Below are 27806 nucleotides of genomic sequence, written 5' to 3'. Positions count from 1 at the left end.
CATTGAACATTTGTAGGCATTTGCAGACATTCATAGACACTTGAAGTGTTACAGATTGATACACAACAAATATCATTGTTATATTCCACATAGTCGGTGGAATATTCCTATAGTTGTTTACTCTATCATGATACGATACACCCTGTATACGTCAAGAATTATGTAACAATTTACCCCTAGCTGCTACATTTTAGTACATCTTTAAGAGCCTCGGTGGTCAAGTCGGTAGGGCGTCTGACTGCTACGCGTGGAATCCGGGTTCGATTTCGCGGTGGATAATCTCACATGGGATTTTCTTCCGACATCGTCAGTGTCCTGGAGCTCAGTCAGCTTCTACTAAATGGGTACCTGGGGAGCTGGGTGTCAAGGCGGCAGTAGCGTGGTGCTGATCACAGCACCTCCACCATGCCTGAGATCATGATTGTGTGGGACCCTACCCCTCAAACTCTCCTGTATGATTTCATGACACGATGCAATGCACGGGGGATAACTTTACCTCCTCTTACCTCTAAGGTTCGCTTTAGACGAAAGCATTTCCCTTAGCATTTTTCTTAACATTTATGGCATGACCAAAATGCTTCCGTGTAAAGTGAAAAATCTTATGGCATTTCAGATGCCATGGCATATTTCATGGTATTTCCCAAGGATACAATCGCTCCTATTTCCGTAGCATTTCTCGTAGCATAACCAATCAGAGTCACCTGTCACGAGTGCAGTTGTAATGGCGGTCGCGTGAGATGTAAACAATGCATCACTTCACATTTCTAAAAGCCAATAAGTATTCAACCGGGAGAAATAGCGTTTCGTATAAAAAGGTTTTAGATACAAAGCAATGGCTCTTAAATACATACTTTATAACATATACAGTACACATATGGAAGAATATTTTAGTTGTTTCAATTGTGAACACCGTGCACTCACCATATATGGTGTAACTAGATGTGCCTTTTGTGCTGTATATATTATACATTGTAATCGCAAACCAAAATCTATCTGCTACAGAAGGTCGTTTCATGTCCATGGTAACAAAGTTAGAACCCACCTGACCTTAAGAAAAACCATGACGCCACGAGCGGTGGTGCTCCACGTGATACCCCTGTCTTGCAGCAATGGCCCTGGAGCGGAGTTTCCATTGGAGGAGACTGCGTCGAAGAACACATTGGTCCAAAAGATCATATTCCTCCTGACAAGCTTTCCAAAGACACTCAATTGTGCGGGGCCGTCTGCTTCCCAAGGCTCGTTTCAACAACGGAAACCCACAAAAATCCATGGAAGAAGCATCGGGGTATTTCACAGGGATGTCTGCAAAGGGGATTGCATGAATGCCCGTTTCACGTGCCATCCGATCCATGTATGCCTGCGTGGACTTTGCCGTATGACTGGAAGCCTTGTCCTGGTGGAAGACAACACGAGATGTGTCGCTGCCATAGAGAGAAGTAATTTCATGTCTGTAAAGTGGCTCCAAAATATTCGTCTGGTAATAGGCTGCATTTATTTTAGCCTTTTTTACCACTCTGCGCGGTGGAAGTTTGCCGTTATGGCAGTAACCACCAACAACCATGAACCCGCGTGGAAAACTTTCAGCACATTCACGTACCCACTCAGATCGACCTCTTGCATCACGTGGACGATAGTAGATGGCCCTTTTTTTTACCACATCCTGACAGATGCCGTTCACCCATGCTTCATCCAGGGACACCACATACTTCCAGCGGTCCCCTGCCAGATGTCGTTCGTAGTGTTTCCGACTGTTGGTCTTCCTCTCCTGGACATGTGAGGCACGCAACTTATGAACTTGTGCCTTGTGCTTCAGCACAAGTTGTAAATCTTGGGCTATGATGCGATTTACAGTTGCAGGGAAACATTGCACTGCCTGTGTAATCACTCTTTGCGTTGCAGGGTTTTCACATCGCACCAAGGATCTCACTTTCCGCACAACATCGGAGGAACGCTTGGGATTATGATATGTCCGAGGCCCACTTTGACTGGTTCCAGCAACAGGTACAGTGCAAGCTTTATGGCGATTCAACACTGCATTGATGCCCTTCTTTGGGACATGGAATGCTTTCATGTTGCACTGTTTAATTATCTGGCTATAACTATAACCAACGTCGGAAAGAACACAGATATACCCCTCCCAAAATACTGGAATTTTTGGTGCCATATAAACACTCACTCACACACCAACTATCGTTTTTGCAAGTCAACACACAGTACTTTCGTCCTACTGGCTCTGGCTGCTCTCTGCTATGCCTACGTGCTGCTCCTTGGTGATCGAAATCGTTACCATCAACATGAAACAACCTTCTGTATTAGATTTTTGGAAGCATCTATGCTACCAAGAATGTTAAAGGAAATGTTTTCGTCTAAAGCGGGCCTAAAGCATAGGGGATAGCTTTACCTTTGGACGCTTGAAGCATGCGCCTAAAAGCATAAAATTTGTCCTAGTGATCTAAGGCAGTTTCTGGAGGTGTTCCAAATGTCCATTCCTTTCCATTACAGGAATGGTGGCTAAGAATAGGTCCATATTTCGTTTCGACGAATGTGACAGGCAGGCACGTACCTAGAAATATGTTTCGGGAGGGGGGGGGTGATCCAAGTGTCTCCAAATAATGTTGATGATGATAATAATAACAACAATAAAATGATGTTTAAACTAAAATAATTATAACCAAATTTCATTAATTAAAGTATTATTAATTAACATATTCAAATTAATTAATATTACGTTTTTGTTGCATGAATGGTAAGAGAACGGTATAAGAATATTGATATGAATCACGTATTCATTATAGCGTACGTGTAGTTATGGCCGGAAAATTTGTAAAAAGTAAATAAATTATAAACTATCTTGTTCAGTAAATGAATGTCAAATAGATGGAATATTTATTGATGAAAAAATGGAAGTTAGATACAGTTGACGAAGAGTAAAGTTCCTGGTGATATTTGATGAATGTTACCTAATAAGTAGTAATAAATCTTGCATTAATCTTCTTTGGTACTGTCATTCAAAGTCACGTGATCACAATATAATCCTTGCCTTCCAATAAGTTTGGCGGAAATAAATAACTTTCGATTAAACAAGAAATATATTTTCATTATTTATTTTTAGTTATTTTATTATTTCATTATTTTCATTATTTATTTTTTTATACTTAGTAAATCTTCCGGAGCTGTCCGGACCCCCTGTACCCTCCTAAATACGTCCTTGGTAACAGGCACTGTATATGATCAGATGCAAGAAATGCTCCTCTGTTGAATGCTTTGATGCACAAGGAACACAGTTCAATATTGAATTTCAGAAGGAAAAAAATGAACGCCTTTACTCCCTCGACCAGAACCGCCACTGGCTTCAAGGAGACATCAGAGCAAACACCACGCTTGACCAACCCGCCATCGTAATTGTGTCATGTCAAAGTGTGGCTCTGCGGTAGATTCGATTAATTGATCGAGTGGTCGAATGTGGGTGGCGTTCTCTCTTTCCCCCTACCCTTCTTGTAGACCTGTGGGCCAACAAAGGCACTCAACAAATGGGCTCCGTTAGTGTGACGTCACAGCAGACAACGCGCTGCAACTGAGTCTATACAAATAAACGCGTGCTTTTTTTTCATATTCAAATGCATTGAGTTTCCATTGCAAAGGGTAAATTTAAGAATCGTGACAGCAGTTACGAAACAAATTTGTGATGTGCATCGTACATCAACATAAAGATGAGATTTCAGATAATACGTCTACATATAACATATACCTTACAGATGAGAATGTAAAGAATAAATGGAGTAGTAAATCGAGTAAAGCGAATGCTCCAAAAGAAATCTCAGCCAATGGGCGCTGTCGGTTCAATCGCCTGAGGCTGCTGCTTTCCATCATCCATACCGGCAGCGTGGCAACTTGAGATCGGATGAGCTTCGGGTCGACTTCAGCTGTGCTCGTAACTGGAATGTCCAACTTTTGTATGAAAATGTATGATTTTCTTACTCCGGTTATTCTTTACCTTATTCTCTGTAAGGTATGAGTGATATATAGTCGTATTCTCCGAAATCTCATCTTTACACTGATGTACGACACGCATCATAATTTTGTTTGATAACTGCTGTCACAATAATTAAAGCTACCCCTTCCGAAGGAAAATAGCATTGATTTGAATAGGAAGAAAACACTTTTTCTCGTTCTGTAGACTCAAATCCTGGTTTGTCGTCTGCTGTGACGTCACCAGTAATGGAGTCCATTGACACGCCCCTACTGACTTGTGTGTCAAGGTTTTAAGGTTAACAAAAGTTTGGGTCCCTTTCCTTAATCAGACTTCTGTTTTTTTTTGGTTTTTTTTTAAAGCGAGGAACACAACACAATAATTTACACTATCTCCTATGCGTGTTGGAAAACAGATGAGTTTAACTTTCATCAGTTCTTGTTGGATTTTCACGTACAGTCACCAACAATAAAAGTAGGACACCTAAATCCTGAAACACTCGTTTCCATGCAAGGTGTTACATGTATTGCCTAACTGTACGGTGTTGATTAAATTTTAATAGCGAATATTCATGACATGTTCTGCCGATTGCGTGCGAGTTGACACGGTGCAACTTGCCACAGTGCTTATTATCGTCCATTTTGCCACGGTGTTATTTATCGGGTAAATCTCCCTGCAGGTGCGAAGCAAGTTGCCAAGGTCGAGTAAGTGACGTCACTAGCCAGGGGGTTGGGTAACTACGGTATAAAATAATTTCGCCTGATTCTAAATTATCTTAATTCTTTTCGAATATTTCAGTCACAGCACATACTGGAAATATAATATATTTTTAATGAAAGTATAAGCTATTTTTAACTTGCAGGCACTCACCAGTCCTTTGTCAACCGCCATAGATGAAAGATGTTTTGGGAATTGCTTACTGTTTGTCTCTTTTGCTGTAGTAGAACAATAACAGTCTTACAGGTATTATTGTGAATGTGGTTAAGCAATATTATGTGCATACCAAATTCCATGAAAGATGGAGAAATTAGTAAATTCTAGAAGGTTTTTGTGCTACCACTTGAAGGTATGGTGCTTTGAAAACAATGATACCATGTGACTGAAAAAGTGCTGTATATTTTTTTTATTTTCATAAATAACTTGAACTATTGTTTACATTTGGCCTCACAATAAATTATGTATATATCAGAAAATAAACCTATCCATTGCTTAGTTTTCAGTACGTTGGGCCAACGTAAAACCATATGTTGGGCCAACGTAAAAACCACACGTCGGCGCAACGTTGGGACCAAGGCCAAAATTACCGTTTGCTAACGGTATGTTTTTGCTTTGGGCCAACCGTTGGCCAACCATTTTCAGTACGATTGGCCCAACGTTGCGTAAACCACTTTTGGTTACTTGGGTAAGCATTGTTATGGAGTTCCCAAAAACTAGCAAAGGCAAACGTCTTTTATTTCATGAGGGATTCATTTTTCTTAATTTTTCCTTGTGTGCTGCTGTGCCACGATGCCACGCTGGCCGCTCATGACACGGCCCTCAGTCAGACAGGTGTCGTCACTCACTCGACCGTGGCAACTTGCTCCGCACCTACAGAGAGATTAATCTGATAAATAACACCGTGGCAAAATGAACGTTAATAAGCACCGTGGCAACGTGCACGCCACCGTTCTGCCACCGCCGGAGAGTTAGGCAACACACCCAACGCCTTGCAGGGAAGCGAAAATTTCATTTTTATTGCCGCTGACTGTATATAAGGCAAGATACAGCAATGTGGTTTCCAAATAACACACTCACAACACAGTTCGTATATGTATCGCCCACTACTCGTATAAACCAACATTATACCCACAATCAACGATACATTTAAATCCGATATTTTTAAACATATCAAAATTAATAATTAATAAACTTACAATTTGTCACATCCATCTCAGTGTCTGCCTCTATGAACGAACCCTCTACATTATTAGATTTTTTAAGAGTTCAACATAAAGGTTGGTAGTAAACCACGCGCTCTTACAATTGCGCCATAGTAGTTCCTGGCAAGGTAGTTACAAAATTATAGCATCGTTGGACATCGTAATTGCAATATGCTTCGTGGATAATAATCAGCGAATGAGCCCTGTTCTCCATTTTTTGTCATTCTAGGCACAGTGGCGTCCGAGAGAAGGATCTTCTTGCGTGTACAGCGATTAAGTGTAAGGCTAACTCCCCAGTGCATGAATCTACTTCACACATTTAAAAATACATGGCGAGCTACCTCACTTGTCTTGATTTTTTTATGACAAGTTCTTGGTTCATAAAAACTTCAATATCTAATTGGGTTATTGTTTCATAGGCATAATACGAAAGTGACTATTTGCAAGATATTCAAGTTTAGAAAATTTCAGACCTTGACCTTTGCTATTTTCTGACATATCGACAAGTCAGTTTAGATTGGTTGTTGTCTCTCACAGCCAGACATAACAGGTCGATCGATTTAATTTATGTTGGCTTGAGCTACTATTTGGTAATTCTATCAGTTCATCAAAATTTATCTTTATAGGTCTGGGAGTTACTGAGATGCCGATAGTTGACACGGACATGACCGGTGCATAACTTAGTTTCTTCAGCTTTGCTAATAAACACCTAAAAATTCCTATTTTTTATTGATAGAATCATGTTATTTTCTGAGAGTCATATAATTTTTAAGAGCTTTACTAATTAATATATAAAAATTCATATTCTTATTGTTCGAGGCACATTACTTTTTGAACATCTTCAGTTGAGCGCGCAAGTCTAGCTAGCAAACGTAGCAACAGTACGAAGCACGAGCAACAGTATTAGGGATAGGTGATTGGTTGAGATGACGTCAGTGGCTCGCATACTGATTGGATGCTTCGGGAGTTGTAACTCGTTCCCAAGCTGTATGACTGCCCGAATCTAGTTAGCGAATCTACCAACAGGATAGAGAGTGAACAAGAGGATTGGTTATAGACGCTGGCTTGAGATGACCTCGGCCGTTCGCTTGTAAATTGGTGGCTTTGGGAGTTGTGACTCGTTCCCAAGCTGCAAATGCAGAACATCCAGAGATGTTTGTGAAATTAATCTTACTGTACCCGAGTGATCGTCAGTGTCAAGGTTTAGTTGAACATGATACCAAGAATAATTCTAGTGTATTGGAAATTATTGCTTCTAGAAATTTTGACAGAGCTATTCGCCACCTACGACCATTGGCGTACGCAGAGGGGGACTAATGGGGCTGCAGCCCGTCCAAAATGTTTGAGAAAATCAACGTTTTTCACATAATAAAACTGAAAAATTAGGGAAAACCATAATGTTAAATGCAAACTTCTCATGAAATGACCGCCGAGTGCCATTTTTGAGAGAAGGATGTTCTGAATACACGAAATATCTTATTGTGCATTCCGCCGCCCCCCAGAAAGCAGTTATCCCATTTTTACAATTACGGCCCCTCCAGAGAAAAAAAAATCCTACGTACGCCAGTGTCTATGGTGGGGGTGCAATCAATATGAAGACGCTAAAGTTTCTCAAAGATCTTCATCAACACCTACTGAACATAAGATAATGAAGATATTTCCACAAGCTACCGGTAGCTCGCGAACGATGGTTTGGCAATCCCAGGTGAAGGGTGCCATCTGCGTTAAACCTAACATAAAGACTGGATTAAGTGAATAAACGTGTTAATTAACTTCGACAGGTGATTTGTGTTTACACCTATATGGCCTCACTTAATGATAGAGTCTTGTTCTTCAGACTAAAAACAGTTAGGGCAACTTTAATGGAGTCCTCGCACGTGAACCATGACCTGAGAGAAACTATCAGACCGTCGCAAAATTACATGTTATGTCTTGCAGATTAACATTCTAAATTTTAAACGGTATTTACCAGAATTTTTGTGTTGCTTAGTCCTATAGAACTGTCTGCATCAGAGAGGTTTACGATGTACTTAAAACAGGATATCCACTGGCTATAAATACAATTCCACAGTCCGAAAGTTGTATGTATAAGCATGGCATATGTGTGTGTGTGTGTGTTTATATATATATATATATATATATATATATATATATATATGCGTAGGGCCATGTAGAGATACATAGTTATTTGAATCCGGGATTCTAGGCTCTAAAAACTGCCCAAATACGTTTGCAAAATTCACTAATATTGTGAAAAAAAGCACGACAAATTGCACTAAAAATAAAAAGGATAAAATACGAAAAATATTTTAATATTGTGAATACTATATAGTCTACAATTCAAAATGTAATACTTCCATAAAAGTGGAGACCCAATTTACTAATAGGTTAGGCAGAAGGGGGTATAATCTTTGAATCAAAACATTGAAACTACGAGGTATACATTATTTTTGGTCTTGAAGAAAGGAAAATGTTTAAAATATCTTGTTCCGTTAGTTTCTGAAAGAATGAAAAAATGGAGTGTATAAAACAGACACAATTGTTAAAAGGTATTTGGCAATTATAGCTTCTTTTATCTTTCTTTAACTTTTCTTTTCTGAAAACAATATTTTTATATTGATAAGTAAAGCTTTCAACCATAAGACGCTGTTAGCTCATGCTTCAACTTAGCAATATCTATAGAGCTGTAAATTTCGTTCACGTGCCCTTTAAAATACTCTCAAAAAATTCTCTTCTGCTGGAAAACAAACAAGAGGGCACCAAAATATACTTTTTAAAACATTTTGGGCATTTTAATTACAAAATCTCAATAGCTATACTGTATTGTTAACAGATAGTAAAAGCTGTATAAATACATAAACATCCTTAATCCGACATTTAATGTGTATAATTTGTACAGAAAGAACATGCAATATTTCTGTCATTGTATCATCTATTTATTGCATAAACTCATATGAGAATTTATTGACAATAGAGCCCAACAAAGAAAGTCCAATTACAGAGCTTTAATATGTACCATAATATTATTTAAATACAACTAATTATGAAAAGATTCAAAAATGTTTCTTTTTACGTTTAAGCATAATCATTACAATAGTATGGATGGTTTGTTTTTAGTAACAATCGAATCGAGTGAAGATATTTGCAAACTCTCCACACAGTGGAAGCTGACAATGCAATGTAGGAATTCTCCTTTATGTTAAACGAAAATTAAATTTACTTTTAACTCACATAAGTTACCATATTTAAGTATTTTCTCTGAATTTAAATCTACATGCAATGAACTTAAATAGCAGAACACAACACAGACACATGGCAGAAATATAAGTCAATGAATTAAACATTCACATTTTATAACGGTGGTAATGAGCGAGATAACAATGTAATTTTTCCCCCGAAAGAAAGGAGAAAGTAACAGTGTTTCTTTTCATTGCACTGATCTAAGGCTAATGGGGACTGAACCTACAGTTTAAAGTGGGTTTAATGTGTCTCACCGGGATCGAAACAGGGACCTCTAGAGTACCTGGATGTATGACTGCGACGTCATGACGTCAAAGTCATACATCCAGGAACTCTATGGACCTCTTGAATACAGCTCTACCACTACACTATCGGCAAGACCACGAATGAAATGAGAAAAAGAATCAATCGGCAACCAATAATATTATTTTTTTCATTCTAAGTTTGTTAAAGATATCTCCGTTTCGTAGATTATTTTGTATGTTTGAGTTTTGATGCACAGATCGATTTATTGGGACAGGACCAACAGTTTAAAGTAGGGTCCGAACCACTGGGTATTGAACTCGTGTCCCCCTTGATTGCAAGCCGAACGACGTCACCAGGGAGGTCCCCATTCATACATTCATTTTTTTTTCAAAAACCCTCAATATCACGTAAGGACACACATTGACGATCATTACTTATAATTTTGCGTCACCTTTCTGGCACTTTTTGGCTATTTGCAACGATGAGATGATTAAATGAAATTTATGAATACACCCCCCCCCCGCACACACACACACACGCACACAAAAAAAGATATCACGAGGCGAGGACTAGATACTGTAGCATTCAGTGACGTGCGGTGATGTCCACACTTGGGGTAGCATACAGTGGCGTGCCCAAGGGAGGTTGGTGTGGGTCGTAATCCCCTTCCCCCTTTAGGGCCCAGTATTCCTAAAAATAGAACGTCAAAGAAAGGAAAGGATTGAAAAATGAGGAAGGACTACTGAAAAGCCCACTCACTTTCGAAAATCCAAAACATGTTGATTTGACTATTAAGCCAGAGATCCCGGGTTCGAACCCCGACCTGGACATGAGTGTTATTTGTGTTTGTCCCTCCATCAATTTTATCGTACCATCTTGACGATTAGCCAAAAGTGTAGGAAAATCGAAGTAAAACAAACCAAATCAAACAATCAATCAATGATTTGATTTATGCTACTTAGCGTCGCTGTCACATTTAGTTAATCGCGAAGATGGTACAATACAATTAATGAAGAGACAAACACAAAAACACCCAGGGTCGGGGTTCGAACCTGGAACTCCTGGTGTCATAGCGTGCAGTGATAACCACTAATCCGCGGTTGGTTGATTTGGTGTTTAAGTCCACTTTATGTACATAAGAGATAATCGGGACTGGACCTACAGTTCAAAGTGGGATCCGAACCACTATGTGCCTCCACCTGGAACCGATCCGGGGCCACTTGCACTCCCCTACGGAGGTCGGCTGACAACAAAGATGAGTGGAAAGCTCTAACTATTCGGATACGTGGGAATCGGTAAAGCAAACTGCGTACTTACTCGGTGGTACGTAAATTTCAATTGAATTTTTGATACACCATATTTGTATATGATTAACGTTTTTCCAAAAAAATTACATTGCTTGATTTCCCTAATTTCTCCATCTCACGATCTCGTTACTGAAAGATCCGGGCTCGAGCCCTGGCCTGTGAATGAGTGTTTCTTTGTAACCACTCTTCTTCATCCGTTTAATTTCAACCTTCATCGTCATGGCAGAATTTAAGTAAAGTGATGGAAAAGCAACGCTAAAGAAAGGGGGGGAAATACAAATAATTTCTTCCCAGTGCATCTGCAGGGCACTGTGAAATCAGGAGTCCAGAGTTCTCTGTTTATCATTGTCCCTCGTGACTTCCATAAGCTCATTAGCTACTTAGCGCGATTAAATCTATAAGCTAGAAAAAGCGATGCGAGGTGGCAAAAAATCAATATATTAGAGGAGATAAACAGGTAACAAAACACACTTTTTTCTTCTTTCCTCAATGATATTCATTTGACTTTCGAATTCTGGGATACATTTTTCATTCCAAATTATTTCATTATTCGCTGCAGAGTACAACACATAGGAACAAGAATGCGCGCGCGCTCGTCACGGGTTAGAATCCCAGTCTAAATTGTTCTTTGTGAGATCCCTTCATCAATTTCATTATATCATCACTCATCCTCATTTTCGCGATAACCGAATGTGGCAGAAAGGTGAAGTAAAATAAACCAAACCAACAACAACAATTAGAACGCACGTTTTCTTGCCCAAATTAATTCATCCGTAGTTATGACTGTTTAGCTTACCCATTTTTTTTTATTGGAGGCCAAATTATTAGTATATTTAAATAAAACACTACTAAAACGAGAGCGAGAGAGAGCGTGAGCAAATATTTGTTATTTAATCATTATATATTCCATATTCGAAAAGAAGAAAATAAACCATAACATTTTTGTCTGCACATAATACAAGTACGTTCCCATTCATATACAAATACAACTACATCTCATATTATACATACATATTGTACAACGTTTAAAAGGTTGTGTAAATACAGAGAACGTAAGTAGTGCAGAAAATGTTCCCCTGAGTTTTTTAGAGGATTTACAAAGGAATCGAAGGGAAACCAATCCCCTATCTGTCCTATAGGATATAGACTGGAGGACCTGAAAGCACGGGCTTTCAACCATTGGAGCGGGGGGCGAGGGGGCAAGGGAGGTACAGGCAGAAATCTTCCCTTTCCTTTCGGGGGGTTGTCTATACCTGCATCTGGTGAGGCGGAAGAAGAGCCAGCTAGGGTATTCAGCCTTGCAAGCTGATCATATCGAGGGACGAGAAGCGCGTGTAAAGAAGTGTTTCGTATGAACTGAGGCTTCAAGATAATAAATATTGTGATTTGAAAATAATTAGAGACATGAGATTGATTGATCTATCTCTGCTAGACTAGCTACTCCTCAGTGTACGTCACTGGTAGCATTTGGTGATAATATGGTGAGCGAGTTCTCAATTGGCCCGCGTATCGAGACAGCTCGAACTAACACAGAACTCAGCACAGCTATCCCTACAGAAGGAAAATCAATTCGTCGACCAATGGTATCATTTTCTGCAATGGATAATTTCCGTAAACACCTGGTAAGGTAATGTAGTATTCCTTGTATTGTTGTTACGAAAGCAACAACTGAGTAATACGATCTCATTATTGCCAATAATCACAAGCAGGACACTTTAAACTCCACCTGTAAATCTGAATAATTAATGGAGAATTGATCGGTTAAGACCACAACTAACAATTTGTTCATTTACTTCGTGTCTCTGCGTGAGCTGACTATATTACAAAGTTTGCCAAACTGTATGAAATATAAAAGCAAAGAAATCTATTCTATGATGAAGGAGTCTGTGCAGCAACGCCACGCATGACGGTAGATAAGGGAATACAGCGAATGGGTGGATTTAATATTGCATCAATATCAAAACCTTTCCCTCGGAAACATAAAACTTAACTATACGGCACTAAAGCAATTCACGATCCCATAAAAAGTTTTAGGACATTTGGTTCTAGAACTTTTGAAATAAAAATTGCTCCCTTTACTTAGATCTCACTCATTTGCGGCTCAGAATTGGTCACAGATATTTTTCTGATATGATTTAGTATAGGGCACAAAGGACACCCACCTCTGCACTTTATCTTAATCCTGAATGCGATAGTAAAATAAATTCGAATTTATTTCCTTTTAAGCAAATACAGTTTTGTGACCTCCTTGTAACCAACATGACAGCCGCCTTTTTGTTTCGATTCATGGATAAAAAATATAATTTTATCTAAGGATTCAATTGACAATTACTCAATTTAATTTGTAAAATTCTATAATTTGAGGCGTTAGCCCCCTCCCCCTTTCCAATCCGAGGTGGCCACTTTTCTTTATCTACCCAACGTGGCAAATCAATGTCACCAACCGTTACACCCTATCACAAAATTTCACACTGGATTCCAAAACCTCGTACTCTACAACAATCTACAAGACATGACAATGTGATACTGTTTGTATTGTTTGAAGCAGAAATTGTCTATTACACAAACTATTAAAAATATACGTCCTGTCCTATCTGTCCTATTTTCGTAGCATAAACAATCTGAAGCGACCTCTAGGTCACGACTGCAGATGTAATGGCGGCAGCGTGAGATGTAAGCAATGTCACTTCACATTTCTAAAAGCCGATAACTATTCAACCGAGAGGAATAACGCTTCCTAAAAACGGCATTATGTACAAATAAATGGCACTCCTTAAATATACATACTTTATCCTTTACTCGGATTTTGGTCGATATATCGACCATCGAATATAGGGTGCTACTCGCATTTTGGTCAATATTTCGACCATACAGCTGATTACAAAATTCCTGTTTTTTAATATCTTGATACTTTTCTGTTCGGTCGGAAACACTTACGGTGGGTTAAACGAAGCTTTGGCACGTCACGTGGATGCACCACCTCTCCCACCTCTCCATGAGTCCAAAGTTACGTATGGAAGTTGGCGCGAATTTTAAATTCGTACACTTATTTGACACAAAATGTTATAGCTGATAGACTATTTGACCAATCTACCTCCGGTAACTTTTGTTTTGCAGATAAAACATCAGGGCATGGAACCGTGCAGAAATCAAAACGCCAAAGCCAATAAGAGAGGTTGGGTGAACCGCGGCCCCTAACTTTCAATGAAAAAAATCATAAAAATGGGAGTTTGCCCCCTCTTTCCCCGCTATTTTCGGAAGGGAACGCAAACTTTAGTCGTATTTTTAAAGAATGGTCCTTTCTCAACCGAATGAAAGTCATTTCATGTTCCTGGTTGCGCTACATTATTCAATATGTGAAACAAACTCCCCATTTTTATATTTTTTTCCATTGAAAGTTGGGGACCGCGGCCCACAACCCCTCTTATTGGCTATGGCGTCTTTATTTTGGCACGGTTGCATTCCCCGATGCTTTAGTTTAAAACAAAAGTTACCCGAAATAGATTGGTCAAATAGTCTACGAGTTATAACATTTTTCGTCAAATAAGTGTACGAATTTAAAATTCGCGCCAAAGGCCTCGGCGAACCCGAGATTACTTTCTGACGACCCCCTCGGCAGAGTAAAGGTTAAAGTACATACAGTACTCGTACACGTATGGAAGAATAGTTTAGTTCTTTCAATTGTAAACACCGTGCACACACCATAGATGTTGTAACTCAACGTGTCTTTGTTGCTGTATATATCATACACTGTAATCACTAAAGCTAAACGAAATATTACATGGAATGCTTCCGTGTAAAGTACTATCTGATATAAGATATTTGGAAGCATTTATATTGTATTTATGCTAGCAAAAATTTTAAAGAAAATGCTTCGGTCTAAAGCGGGTCTAATGCCATAGGCCATGCCCACTTGTTACACCTATACTGTACAAGATGCTAAGAATAATCATACAAAATATATGTGTGTGTGTGTGTGTGTGTGTGTGTGTGTGTGCGTGTGTGTATGCGCGCGCACGTATATTATTAACATATTACTGCAGCTTCTTCTCAATGTAATGTAATTTTATAATTGAACTTGTATCTTGTGTAGATAAACATATATGTAAGGTGGTTTTTGCTACATGGTCGTTCTTTGCACCTGAAAATCTCACAACTTTATGAACATATTTCTTTGCTTAATTTTTCTGTTAAATTGGAGCACGGTACTATTAAGTTCGCTTAACGTAATTAGATACTACTGAATTAATTAACATTACAATTTGGTTTATTATGTTAGAAGATCAATCAAACAGTCTACAGTCTTTTATATATCCAAACGCCGGTTATTCACTCCTTATTTGAAAATTACAATCGCCCATCTCTGCTAGTAACTATATGCATTCCTCGTATTTAACCTTGCTCTGTAGATCAATATATAGCCTGATGGGGGAGGGGAGGAGGAGGCACTTATCGACGTACAATACATGCTACGAATAAAGGAATACGTCACAAACATATGTCTATTTTCTATCCACATGATTGTAATATTTTATTCGTCAGCAAAAGTTTACTCTGTATAGTATTGTGCAGTGTAAAATTTGAGAGAAGGTCGGTGTTTTTATTGTTTACAAGCTAAGAAAGAACGCAATACGCCGAGAAAAATCAATATATACAACTTAACCTTGGTAATGCTTCACAAATATCCAATACCGATCCAGAAGTACTTTGCAAGATGAATTTGATGAATAAATTAATTAACCGTAAATTAATCTATTGAGAAATCGATTTCACATAGAGTATACAATAAGATTTCTTCAAGAATAACTTTAATGAAACAAGTAATTTTTTTAAAGTCTAAAAACAATTATTGGATCACATTAACACTAACTCATGTGTAGGGTTTCGTAGGATCAAGCAATACTTTAAGTAATTTTTTTGTCGTATTGTGAAGGGAAATGCCATCGCCTACTGCTGAGCACGCTTGCTTAGATAGTCTTTTGTTCACACGCCACGTTACCTGATGTATGCCATGAATCACAAATCACACTGAAACACAAAAATTGAAAAAAAATATATGACAATACGGTTCACATTTGTGCTGAAAGAAGGTTAAATTAAATATATTTCCACTAATTTTGTTTTAATTAGTGTATGTAAACATACATCATAATATTTAATCGTATGCCATGAAAATTAATAGAAAATTGAACTAATTTTAGTTATCATTTATAATTCTAATAGCCTTTACTTAATGTTTTATTTACCTAAAGTTTCAGATATAGTACTGAATGACCATTTTGTTCTGAAACAGTAGGAAAACATTTTGTAATGAAACAAAAACAAAACAAAACAAAACGATACAAGATATCACAAAAAATACAAGTTACACAATTCTTCACGATTGTCGGAAACTGTCTTCTGGCAAGAATATGTCCATATTTGGAGGCAGGTTTATAAACAATAAAGCCTACAGATAAGAGACTACTGTTGAAGACAAAACTTTTAAGCATTTGAAAAACAAGCAAGTAAATACATTTTCGTACTAAATGAATATTTACGTACACTGTACTTGTAATCTACGTTCCCAAGATATAAACTCACAAATTCTGTCGTGAACAGTTACAGAATATGTAAGTACATGCATTATGGAAATAAGAGTAACAGAAACGTCTTAGATTGACTCTAGAAAACTGAACAATGGATACATATTAGTAAAACGATTTTATGTTTTTTTTTATGTTACTCAAGCATTGCGAGAAAACTATGCAAACTTTTATTTATTTATTCATTTATTTATTTAATAGAAGATTCCAAATACAGCGTTAGCCATTTTACATTGGAACGATTTTATAGAACATAAGGACAAAAAAATAATAACATAATACAACAAAAATAATAACATAGAAAAGTTACACATTTCTGCCGTGCGATGCGCGACACATATCAAGAAGCAGTGTTGCTAATGGAGCAGATAGAAAAATCGCTGCAGTGCGCAGATTCACAGCTGTTACGTACAACAAGAAAATTAGAGAATTCAGGTCTATCTAACGTTGAGTTTTAAACGTTATGCATTATACCAGGACTAGGATTAATATGTACTAACAAGTGGCTTTGTATGTAGCTACATATATATGGACTAAAATTCGCAAAATATGGAATAACACATAAGTAAAATTACCAAAAATGCTGCAAAGACGACTTCTTCATAGTGATTCCTTATTTGAGTGATTTCAAACATAATAAACACTTTATTATTTTCCATTGCATTAATGCACTGGTGGCTTTCTAACTGTTCACTCCCAAAACCCGTCTACACAGGTACGGAACTGCAACGACAGATAATACACGACCGACACTACCACTGCTTTGAGAACTAATAACATGCGAACGTGTTAAACCGCGACAATTGGACCACAACACTCCTCCTCAAGCAGTATTATTGCCTCTCTGTGATCGGCGAGAGTCGGTTGCCTTTGTTCTACATTTACAAACGATGCCGGCTTCCACAACAATAACAAGTACATATACTGCCACTAGACGATAAGCTGCGCGTCTTTTTTTTTCTATGAACTTGTCACCCATCAAAGCACGGCAATTTTAACACAGAAAACAATATGAATCGCATTAAGAAGCAAAAATGACAGCCTCCTCTATGCAATTTCTACAACAACACGTGCCGGAGCCAAGAGTTGAAATGCTCATGGAACCACATAATTTATTTCTCTTGAACAATTCCAAAAGTATGAACTATGAACAATTTGGGAATTTCCCGAGCTTGGCTATGCAAGGTTTTTTTATTTCAACTTTGACAGAACTGGAGGTATTATGGAATGTATCGTTCATTAACAAACACACACTTTCACACAGACACACGTAATACACGCACACAACGTCAAACCGGTCAAATACTTAGTATGAAATAAAAATATGGTGCTTCGAATCCAAAAAAACTCACCGTCACTTTAACTGCCTTTCTCCTTCCGTGACAGAAATTGTGCTTCATTATTACAGTTGGCAACACTACGTACTAGCTAGCCAATGAACATGCACTGCATAAGAGAAGCAACCACTTCGTCATGCTATATTGCCACATTACCGTCCCTGCCGAACGTTGTGAACCGCGAGCTGGAGCGCTATATAATTGTTTTCAATGATGTTTGCGCGAGTGTGTCCAGGAATGGAATGACAATATGGCAACAATGGCGAAGGTTGGCGAGCAGCGTAGAACACGAGATGCTAAGAGAGAGGGAGACGAAACGAAAATTGGCATGTGCGCAACGGCAAAGATATGTGTGATGCACTCTTATCAACTGTGTAAATTAAGAAAATCTGGAAATGAAAGTTGCGTGGTAGTACATGTGAAAATTGCATAGGAAGACATTTGACACTAGTCATTTAAAGATATTGCCCTTGCGCTTAAATTGTGTGGTGAGCATAGGCATTGACAAGGCACTTTCTGCCCTCCAAAATTCACGTAGATGAACACATTTTATGTATATTAAACATACATAAAGTATAATTGATGCTGATCTTTCCGCCCCGAAAAAATTACCTTGCCACCCCGAAACGTATCTTAAGTTGGCGCCTCTGATGGTTAGATTTCTTGAAGTAAATCATTTCCGCAACTTGAGGCAGTGTTAAACCTAATTTAGTAAGTTACCTTGCATTTGGTTTATCAAATTTGTACAAGAGCAATAAAGGTGGATTCTTTATATTTTTTAAAATTTTTTTTATAGCAATAATTATATTTTATAATTATTATAATGTATTATGTAAAAGTATTGTCCAAATCATCCGCGAATTAAATAATTTCATCACATTGTTGCAGGGGCATTCCACGCAAAGTAAACAACACAATGAATTAATCTGAAAATTATTATTATTTTCTTTAACATGATTAAACCTTGTTTCCGTAGTAAATACACAACAGTTACTGACCAAGACAGTTTATTAAAGATTTAAATCAATTAGCTTCTCAGGGTCTTCCTCAGACGGAGAACTACACTGAAAGTCTTAAAAATGTTAGGTTATTTCACCATCTGAGGAAGACTTTGATATGGGCTAGAAACGTAATTTAATTTCTAATGAACTGCCTTAGTCAGCAAATTTTGTGTATTGTTTTTTAGTTGCATTAAGATTTAAATGTTTGTGAATGCATATAATTTGCATATTTCACCAAAGAAAAAAATAGTATCTGTAGCTCCTATGTTTCATATAAAAATGAAGTTAAACTTTTCTACATTTTAATATGTCACACACGTAATACGTTTCCATCAATGCTTTTCATGCATTCACGCTGTGTCATCATTAGAGCCCGGATGTTTAGGTACTGAAAAGTATTATAAATGGCAGGCAAAAAGGCAACGAAAAATTACAAAAAGGCAGTCAAGTTTCAGAAAGAGGCAGTGAAAATTGAAGAGGAGGCATTAAAAATTGAAAAAAGTACTTAAATTCTTCTTAAAGCTTTAAAAGTGTATTTACAAATAATAATTTGAATAACAAGGGTTATTGAAAAACGAAATCAAATAGAAAAGAGAAATATAATTTTAAAAAAATGCCTTGTCGGAATGAAAAAAGAGGCAAAAAAGGCAACAATGTTTGAAAAAGGCAGAGTAAGGTGAAATAGGCAAAAAAAGGCAACATGAAGTATTGTTCAGAATGTTAAGAACCTTCGGATCGGTGTACTTTTGTGTTCAATTTTTGTCTATCAGCGTCGGAAACGAATAGGCATTTTGCCTAAAATCCGGCCACTAGTCATCATACTCATTTTTTTTCATTTGTTGGCAGACAGCAGAAAGCACTTCATCATTCCATGAAATCAGTTTATTATGAATATTTTAATCCAATCTCATGTCTAGAACCTTACATGTTGTGTAAACTGTCACACGCAACGTTGGAATGCCCCTACATTGTGCAAACTGTTCAATTGCTGTAATGTTTTTATTTTTTGTTTTATTCTGCTTATTAGTTTGCTCTCATTTACAAATACCATTACTCTTCCTTAAGGATTTTCACCATAACAAGAGTACAATGCAAATAAAACCCAGTAAATGTAGACGAACATCTCTCACCGAACTAACCGCAGTAAATGTATTTCTTAAAACATGTCACGGTTTTGATTGTTTAATGATTCTTGCAAGTTGTACAGAAGCATAAGAAGGATATGACCGTGAATGAAAATTTGTTCGTAGAAACAAATTTACGATGCATAAAGTATTAATCATTGAAGAATTATGTCCTGAAACGTAGATTGTGCAAGCGACCACGCTTGTACGTTTCCGCTGCCCAAAATATTCTTTCACGTGAAAACGTTGAATATACAGGGTGTACCAGAAATGATAGCGTGCAAATTAAAACAATGAAGGGTAGCGCCACTGACTTCATTGTTTGTACATATCGTATGACTTGTATGAGTTTCACTTGTGAGGTTCGATAGTCCTTCGCAGTAACAGAATGAAAAGGTACATCTCGCTGGACATTACTGTTGCTTTCTTACCAAGGTCTATTGTACTGTACAGTACGTTACATGTTACAATCACAATGGCACCTCGTACCTGTTTCAGAAGGTGCTCAAAATATCGCCCTTGTCTGGACGCAATATGGTAGTAGTCTCCGCATGGAGTGTCGACGTCGTTCGAACACCCCAGAGGTATTTCGGAATTATTCAGAAGCATGTACAATTCTCTGTAACATGTATTCAACTGTGTCAGCGGGAGTGCTGCAGACGACATTTTTGAGATGACAAGAACATAAAGGATTTAAATCGGGTGATGGGGTGTCCCAAGGTACAACCCCGCAACGACCTTTTCAAAGTTGACTATATCTGTGAGTAAGATCTCGCCTCACACTAGCAGAAAAACGTTCCGGTGTACCATCGGAGTGCGCAAGGAGACAAGTGAATGACGTGTACAAACAATCAAGTCAGTAGCTGATCGTAACCAGCATTCGGAATTGCAATATCTCAAAAACCGTTCTTTTGCGACCCCATGTTTACTGAGACTTTTTTGTTTCTACTTTTTTGTGTCTTTCACAGTTCCCGTTTGAGCTATCACTTCTGGTACACCATGTATGTGCAGAAGATGAAGAAAATTGTGGCAATCAATTCTAACAATCCTAACATATTTAAAACTTATAAATAGTATCACGTTTAGCACGTAGGGGCGTAATTATCGTACTAAAAGCACCAAATCGGACATACCTAACCTTCTCTCTTACAAGTATGTAGAAGTTGGAGGAACAAGTAGTTCTGCACAACAAACGCAAAATATCTGTTCCGCATGTGCATATAAACATGTATAGAGCTAGATTCATGTAGAAAACGTGTGCGTATCATGATGAAAACAGAAGTACACAAATGGAACTTGAACCGTTCAGAGTAAATTCCATGGTCGAAAGCAGTGGCGGTGTAAGGGAAAAGTGACGGGTAGAAAATGGTCTAAAATAGTATCCCTATTATAATTCATCGTCTTTCTTGAGATGCAACTACTGATATAAATATTTAAGTTATCAGATAATAATATAAACGACGGAAAAATAATGTTGCGAGGAGTTTAATTTTCTTGCAAAATAAACATGAACGTTGGAAGAAATTAATTTTAAGTATTAGAAATAAAAATAATCAGTTAGTGAAGGGCAATTCTCCTGTAGGAGAGTTATGTTGTATGTGCTTTTTAGAAAATATTTCCCACCTTCTGTACGTTCAAGACTTACATTCCTTCTTCTCAATAGCAAGGTCAGCCAAATGAGGCATCTGGTATCCAGCATCCTGTTTCGAGTAAGGCTTTTCGAAGGTATCCAACAAGAAAAGGTTCTTTCACAGGCTGCATTGGAAACTGGGATTTTTGCAGAGAATACAACTAGAGTGTGATCCTTGTGAAATGCCAATTTATACTTTCCTAGGATATCGAACAAATCCATTAACTGGACCACAGTACTTTCGTTCCATCTTCGTAACGTTGAAGAGTTTTGGGCAAAATCTGCGTTTGACCTTTCAGGGAAATAATAACACAGGAATAAAAATCTGAGAAAGGTTACAGTTTTCTCATAATTCAAAAGATGTTCTGACCCTGGTGCACCTCTTACTCTACCACTCCAACGTATGTTTGTGCTACACAATTACAGGCATCTCTGGAGTTCTTGGAAATATGCTCTTTGATTTTGATATCTGCAAAGAGCGAACCTGCATCAAATGATTGAAGAGCGGCAAATCATAAACAGCGTTTTTTTCCTGCCCGCGATACAAATATCAGACAATGACACCTGTTCCTTCTTCCTTCCTCGCAATGTATTTTGTTTCATCTGTCATCAATGCGAATCGATTCGCCTCTTCCACTTCCTGGCTTCTTTTGCTGAGAATAAGTTTATACATTACGCAGATATATTGTTATGATGTGCGTATAATTTGCATTTTAAAGTTCAAAATCAATACAATTCAGAATAATATCGCCTCATATTGAAATGAACTTCAAGATTTCCAAGAAATTCCCTCTGTTAAGACTTCCCTCAGACTCATGATCATCTCGAATAGCAAGTCCCTGAATTGTAAGAAACGGCGATGCATCCACAACAACTGACATGTAAAGTCTGTTTTCTTGAATCACCTTTGAATTACTTTCACTAATTAGCGTTGCCACTAACAACCACTGTTAGAATAATTGTGGTCCTCAGAATGTTCGAGATGTTTTAAAACCATCCACATTTAACACTTTTTTCTAGTTCATAAAACTGGTTAAAACTTAGGTTAATCGCAAAGATTCCAGGACATAAATGAATGAGAAATCCCCTATGCCCAGGTCGGCGCTGGAATCTTGAACGAAAGTCACACTAAAACAGAATTAAATTTTGTTAGTCAAGTTGGTATTGTAAGCATAAAAACTTATATCGTGCAGAATACACCACTTATAAAAGGTGAAAATCGTCATACTCTTAGAAATGAACTCTCTTATTATTTGATATTTCATTAACGTCAGTTGGGGAGCGGAAGGAGGGTCGAAGTGTCTGACTGCGGGGCGCCCGCTCCCCCCCCCCCCCCCCACGGCGTCGTCACTGGTCCAAAGCCTTGTATATAGTGACAAAATCTATTTCGCTACTACGTTATGTACAGAAGTTTATCCGAACAAAATTTAAAGTTCAAAGTGACATCAAAACACAAAAGATCGAATTCACAACTGAAAGGTCTTGGCTCCCAGCTTAGACAGGTGAAAATTTCATCCCATTTTCTTCAAATGAACGAAAAATAAGAACTGTATTTCTTTTATATTGTGTTAAATATATGATTGAAGTTTAAATCGGGTACATACAAAAATCTAATGTAGTTTAGCTACAGAGGTGTGTGGAACAGTGAATTTTTGGATAGGAAAATAATTCCGTAATTCCAGAAAATCTCAGGAAATGGTCGGGAAGTTCCTGAAACTTTGGGAATTTTCTAATTTCACTACAAACTGGCGGTCTCAACGTCTCTACTAGATGGAAGGACAACTGGTCTAGTGATAGAAATCACGGGGACGTCTGTATTGTTTTGCACTGTATTGTATTGTATTGTATTGCAACACCTCCGTTAGAATGCACAAGTGTTTGGTACAATGCTTTTCTACACACTGTTTGATGCTTCATTACGTCTGAACATTAGCGGCGATTGGCTGCTAAAACTTGAATGGGGGCGGGGGGCAGTGAAGTTTACCTTCTTTTGGTAACAGGGCTAAGTGTCAAAATTGTGGGGGAGGAGCAACTGCCCCCTTGTCCCCCTTCTCGCCGACACTTCGTCTGAATTAAGTTAACAAACGTGTGTCTCTCTCTCTCTCTCTCTGAGCAAATATTATTCTAAATGCAAGTTTCTCCATCTTACCTCTTCTCAGATTTTCTTGAAAATAATAAAAAAAAATGTTATTAATTAATTTCACAATGTTTATCCGAGTTCCTGTTTCAGTAATATTTGAGATATATCTACGAATTGGCCATGAGTAGCGTATCCCGAAATATGGGATTACACCAAGAGATGAAATTTCAAACACCTCGATAAAATCGAAGTTTTCTGAAATGTCAGGGTGTCTCGAGGGGTTGCGACCCCTAAACAACAGATGTTTCTCACAGAGTTCCGAAAACAATTTAAACTTTCCAAATTTCTGGAAATAGCAATTCTTTTGCTACCCTTCACACATTTCTTGTTCTTGGCATCTAACGAATGCACACGCAGGCTCTCTACTGAAGAAATCGTAAATTTCGAAATATCGTAGAACAACGTGACGACATGTTTGGTAGCACACTTTCCACTCGGGACGTTCACTTTAACGATATTTATGCTAAGAGAACCAAACCTAATAGGCCTAACCTAACAACGCAAGCATTCCTCGTGCGTGACGTCATAAATCATACCTCATAAAAATCGTTACAACGCATCTCTGCGCGCTAAAAACTACCAGAAACGTTAATATCAACGACATTTTAATCTAAGATTTGAATGATTGATTGATTTGCTTTATTTTACTTCCTTTTTGTGCCACTTTTGGCTAATTTGCGAAGATGGGGATGAGTGAAGACATGATGAAATTGATGAACACAAACATCCATGCCCAGGCCGGGATTCAAACCCAAGATCCCTGAAGTCGTAGCGCGATGTGCTAAGCACTACGTCACGGGGGGTGGCATTTAGTGTAAGAGACAAACCTAACAGGCTTAACCTAAAAACGTACGCATTCGTCGTGTGCATGACGTCATAAATAATACCTCATAAAATCGGCAATTACCGGCTTATATAACACATTTACGCGCGCTAAAAACAACCAGAAACGTTTATATGAATAACAATCTTTCCAACCCACTAAAAATTTTCAAGTTTCTCGCGTGGGTTCGGAGGGTTACCGTCACCATATGGAATTCCTCGAAGTCAAATGTTACAAGGTCGATTTCAAAGAGAGAAACAACTTACTTGCGCCACCGCGAATCACATTGTATGCCTCATCTTGTATATTTAACAAGGTCACTTGTCTTCTCGTGTTTTTTCCTCCTTCCTTTCGAATCAGTCGACTTCTGCTGTCACTCACTGAAGAAGGTGGACGCGAAACGCACTGGCGACGCCATACTCGCAGTCACACACGACCGACCCACTTGACAACGCGTTGTATAGTGTTTCTCATTGCATCGATTGCCTCGCGTTCATGTGCGTGATAATGTTTTGTCTACCAGAGGGAGCGCGGATCGAACTGCTGGTGGGTGATTTTAAGTCGAATCGAAGGTCACATAGGACGGACGATAGATTGTTATCGTTGTGACCGATATATTGCAGGCGATTCTTTAATGCATGCAGCCGTTCCTACCAAGATACATTCAAGGTCAAGATATAATATTGTCGTTTCGTTTAGCTTCTTCCACTGCTGAGAGGAAACGCCAATAATGGAAGGGGGGCAATCTTATTCGGCGTTGAAATCCTTCGTCGTAATATCTGTTTTGTACGCAAGTGTAATAATGAAACTATCGTACAAAATAACCACTATTCACTCCTAGCTCTCTTGTGTAATAATTTACATTAAAAAATTAAGTTACAGACGTGAAGATTTTGGTAAAAATAGTATTTAAACTATCAGCTACTTTGCCTAAATTGTTTGATTTACATTTTTACAATTTTGTATAACATTGCCTCATTCATCCACACTTCATCCACACTCTGATTAAGGGGGCAAAAACCTTGATGAAAGTAAAGGCGGAGAAAGAAAAACCTCATTCCATCTCACTGGTTTATTGTAATGATGGGCACTAAACAGGGGCGTATATAGTGTGTGTCCCGACACACCGAAAATCACTCTATTTGAAGAATTCCAGCTTCCGTGGCACAAAAGTTCTCTTTTTCCCTCCCCATTTATTTTCCTTCTCTGTGGTTCAGACTAATTTGCATATAAACATGATTTCGTACAGCAGATTCAAAACCACTACACGTAATTATTAATTTCCAATGTGTGACCAATATATTCTGCGACCACCACATAGGTGTAACACAACTATACCCTGTCCCAGCTAACTGTAGAGCAGGGCCGCGCATATCGACGGAGGAGGAAAATCGAGTGGTGAAAGCGCAGCGTTGCCAACTGTACGGTCCTGACCGTACATGTACGGACATTTCATGGCATGTACGGACGTACGGTCAAGACCTTAGTCCGTACGCTAAATGCACGGCTTGTCAAAATTTGCTCCTTTAGTTTTATCCCTAATATTTCCCTAAGCGGACCTGCAGATAAAAATGCAGTCTGTTTGCCATGTGCGTTCGTCATTATCCTTTTCAAAAGTTTGCAACGCTTACAGGAAATCGAGTAACTTCCGTTACCTATTACACAATCCCGTTTCTCATACTTGTTCTCGTTCGCCTGGTGCCGGACCTTGTGGCCGAGTGGTTAGCACATCGCGCTGCGACGCGTAGGGTCCCGGGTTTGAATCCCGTTCGGGCTTGGTTGTTTGTGAATGTCCATGTCGCAAATTAGCCAAGAGGCAGAAAAGGAACTAAATCAATCAATCAATCAATCGTTCGCCTTGTCTACAGTTAGCTGGTACGGAGTTTAGGCTAACGAATAGAATGTGAGACATGTAATTTGCTGGAGAACGAAGTGAGATAGTTCAATTACGTAAGAAATAAAGCCGCCATTGTTGCTTGGAACTTTCGTCGGCTTCAAAATACTTAATTCTTTAAAGAGAATAATATTCTTTAATAAGGGTAATAAGATTTCTCTACACTCAGTTTCTAAGTGAGAGTATTAGGAGGAACAACTGGCCCCCTTGCACCCCCTTGCGCACGCCTATGTACCAAAACCAATTCAAATAAAGTTCTGGATAAAAATCGCTTGTTTTCATGTTACTTTTCAAGCAAGGGCTTCGAATATCTAGCGAGGAGTGCAAATACGTTTAGGTAGTTGTATTTTGCAACCACCCTGTCGTCCGCCGTTAAGGAAAAGTCTAACGCCGTAGCTCTTGCTTCTTCCAGCTTACCTTTCTAACATTTTGTCATTTGAAACTGACAAACCGCGATACTGCGTATTATTCTGTACAACGAGACATCGTGTTCAGTAGGTTCAATGAGCGCTCTTCAAGCTACGCCAGAAGTACAGTTTCAAGCATGGACGAATCTGATAGTCTAGCACATACACTGCGAGAATGTAGACTATTATCAATCCACTGTAAGACCGAAGTAAATGTAAACAAAACCATATAATTTCTGAGAACTAGTTTTTTTTTTATATTTGACATTCAGTTGTTATTTTGGTCATACATATATTGGTTGAAGCTGTGCAGCTCAGAATATAAGGTTCCACAAGTACAATATAGTATCTATTTTAAGTGTTATGGCTTTACTATACGCACTATATTCTTACGCGTAAGATTTCTGCACATCTGTCATTCAGTTCAAATAACCAATAAGTTTTCTCACAAGCCACGTATAATTATTTGCAATGACTTTATTTTTACAGCGTAGAGAGAAAACATGCTGAGTGTTCATATCATTTAGTGACCTCCACAGAAACAAACTTTACAAATTGTTAGTGTTTATCACTGTGCAAAATTTTTTCGTTGGAAGTATACAAATATCTATGTTACCAGTTGGTAAAATAAACTCTGGCCTTTCGGTTCTAAGTAGCTACCTTACAACATAGATTCTAACGTATGTCAATAAATCTTACGATAACATTTACACGTAATTTAGAAACACGTAGTATAGCTATTCATATTCTAAGACAACCCAAACTTGAACTTGTAACAACGAAAAGTTGACCAACTTTCTATTTCCAAGTTCTCACTTAATGTCCATGTAACCTACATACAAGTTTCTCGTGAACATTTTAACGCGCGTAAAATATGAGCACTATGTCATGAAAACTTAAGTGGAAACAGCCTGGTGTTGTCTCGGCTCGGTGAGGTTGGTCAGTTGCAGAATGGTTTATTACAGTAAAACCTCGTTAATCTGGATCCCGATAAGCCGGACTTAACTTCATCCGGACAGGCACAAAAAAAAGCAAAATGCAAGTTTTTAAATGTGGCTAGAAGACAACAATCGCATTCGTCATACGTACTGCATTGTAAGTACAGTATTGCTTTACATTTTACTATACTGTATAGTGTATTTAGTCCTATGCCCTTTATGCACACCATAATAAACGTGTTTTG

At 38.2% G+C, this 27806-nt stretch overlaps 1 protein-coding gene across 3 annotated transcripts in view; it reads right to left on the bottom strand.

Moving 5' to 3' along the window:
- Positions 1–27806, bottom strand: part of LOC146004257 (putative E3 ubiquitin-protein ligase HECTD2) — a 368014-nt gene that overhangs the window by 133606 nt on the left and 206602 nt on the right. For 2 of the 3 annotated variants that reach the window (XM_083142947.1, XM_083142949.1), the window contains exon 1: positions 24589–24782. The exons of the other annotated variant lie outside the window; for it this stretch is intronic. The gene's annotated coding sequence lies outside the window, so the exon portion shown is untranslated. Of the gene's footprint in view, positions 1–24588; positions 24783–27806 lie in introns of those variants that run through there. 3 annotated transcript variants of the gene reach the window in all.

This window comes from Lepisma saccharinum, chromosome 21, assembly GCF_977018435.1.
Source record: "Lepisma saccharinum chromosome 21, izLepSacc3.1, whole genome shotgun sequence".
NCBI classification, from domain to species: domain Eukaryota; kingdom Metazoa; phylum Arthropoda; class Insecta; order Zygentoma; family Lepismatidae; genus Lepisma; species Lepisma saccharinum.
The sequence above is the reverse complement of the archived record's forward strand: the minus strand, read 5'-3'. Positions and strand labels throughout refer to the sequence as shown.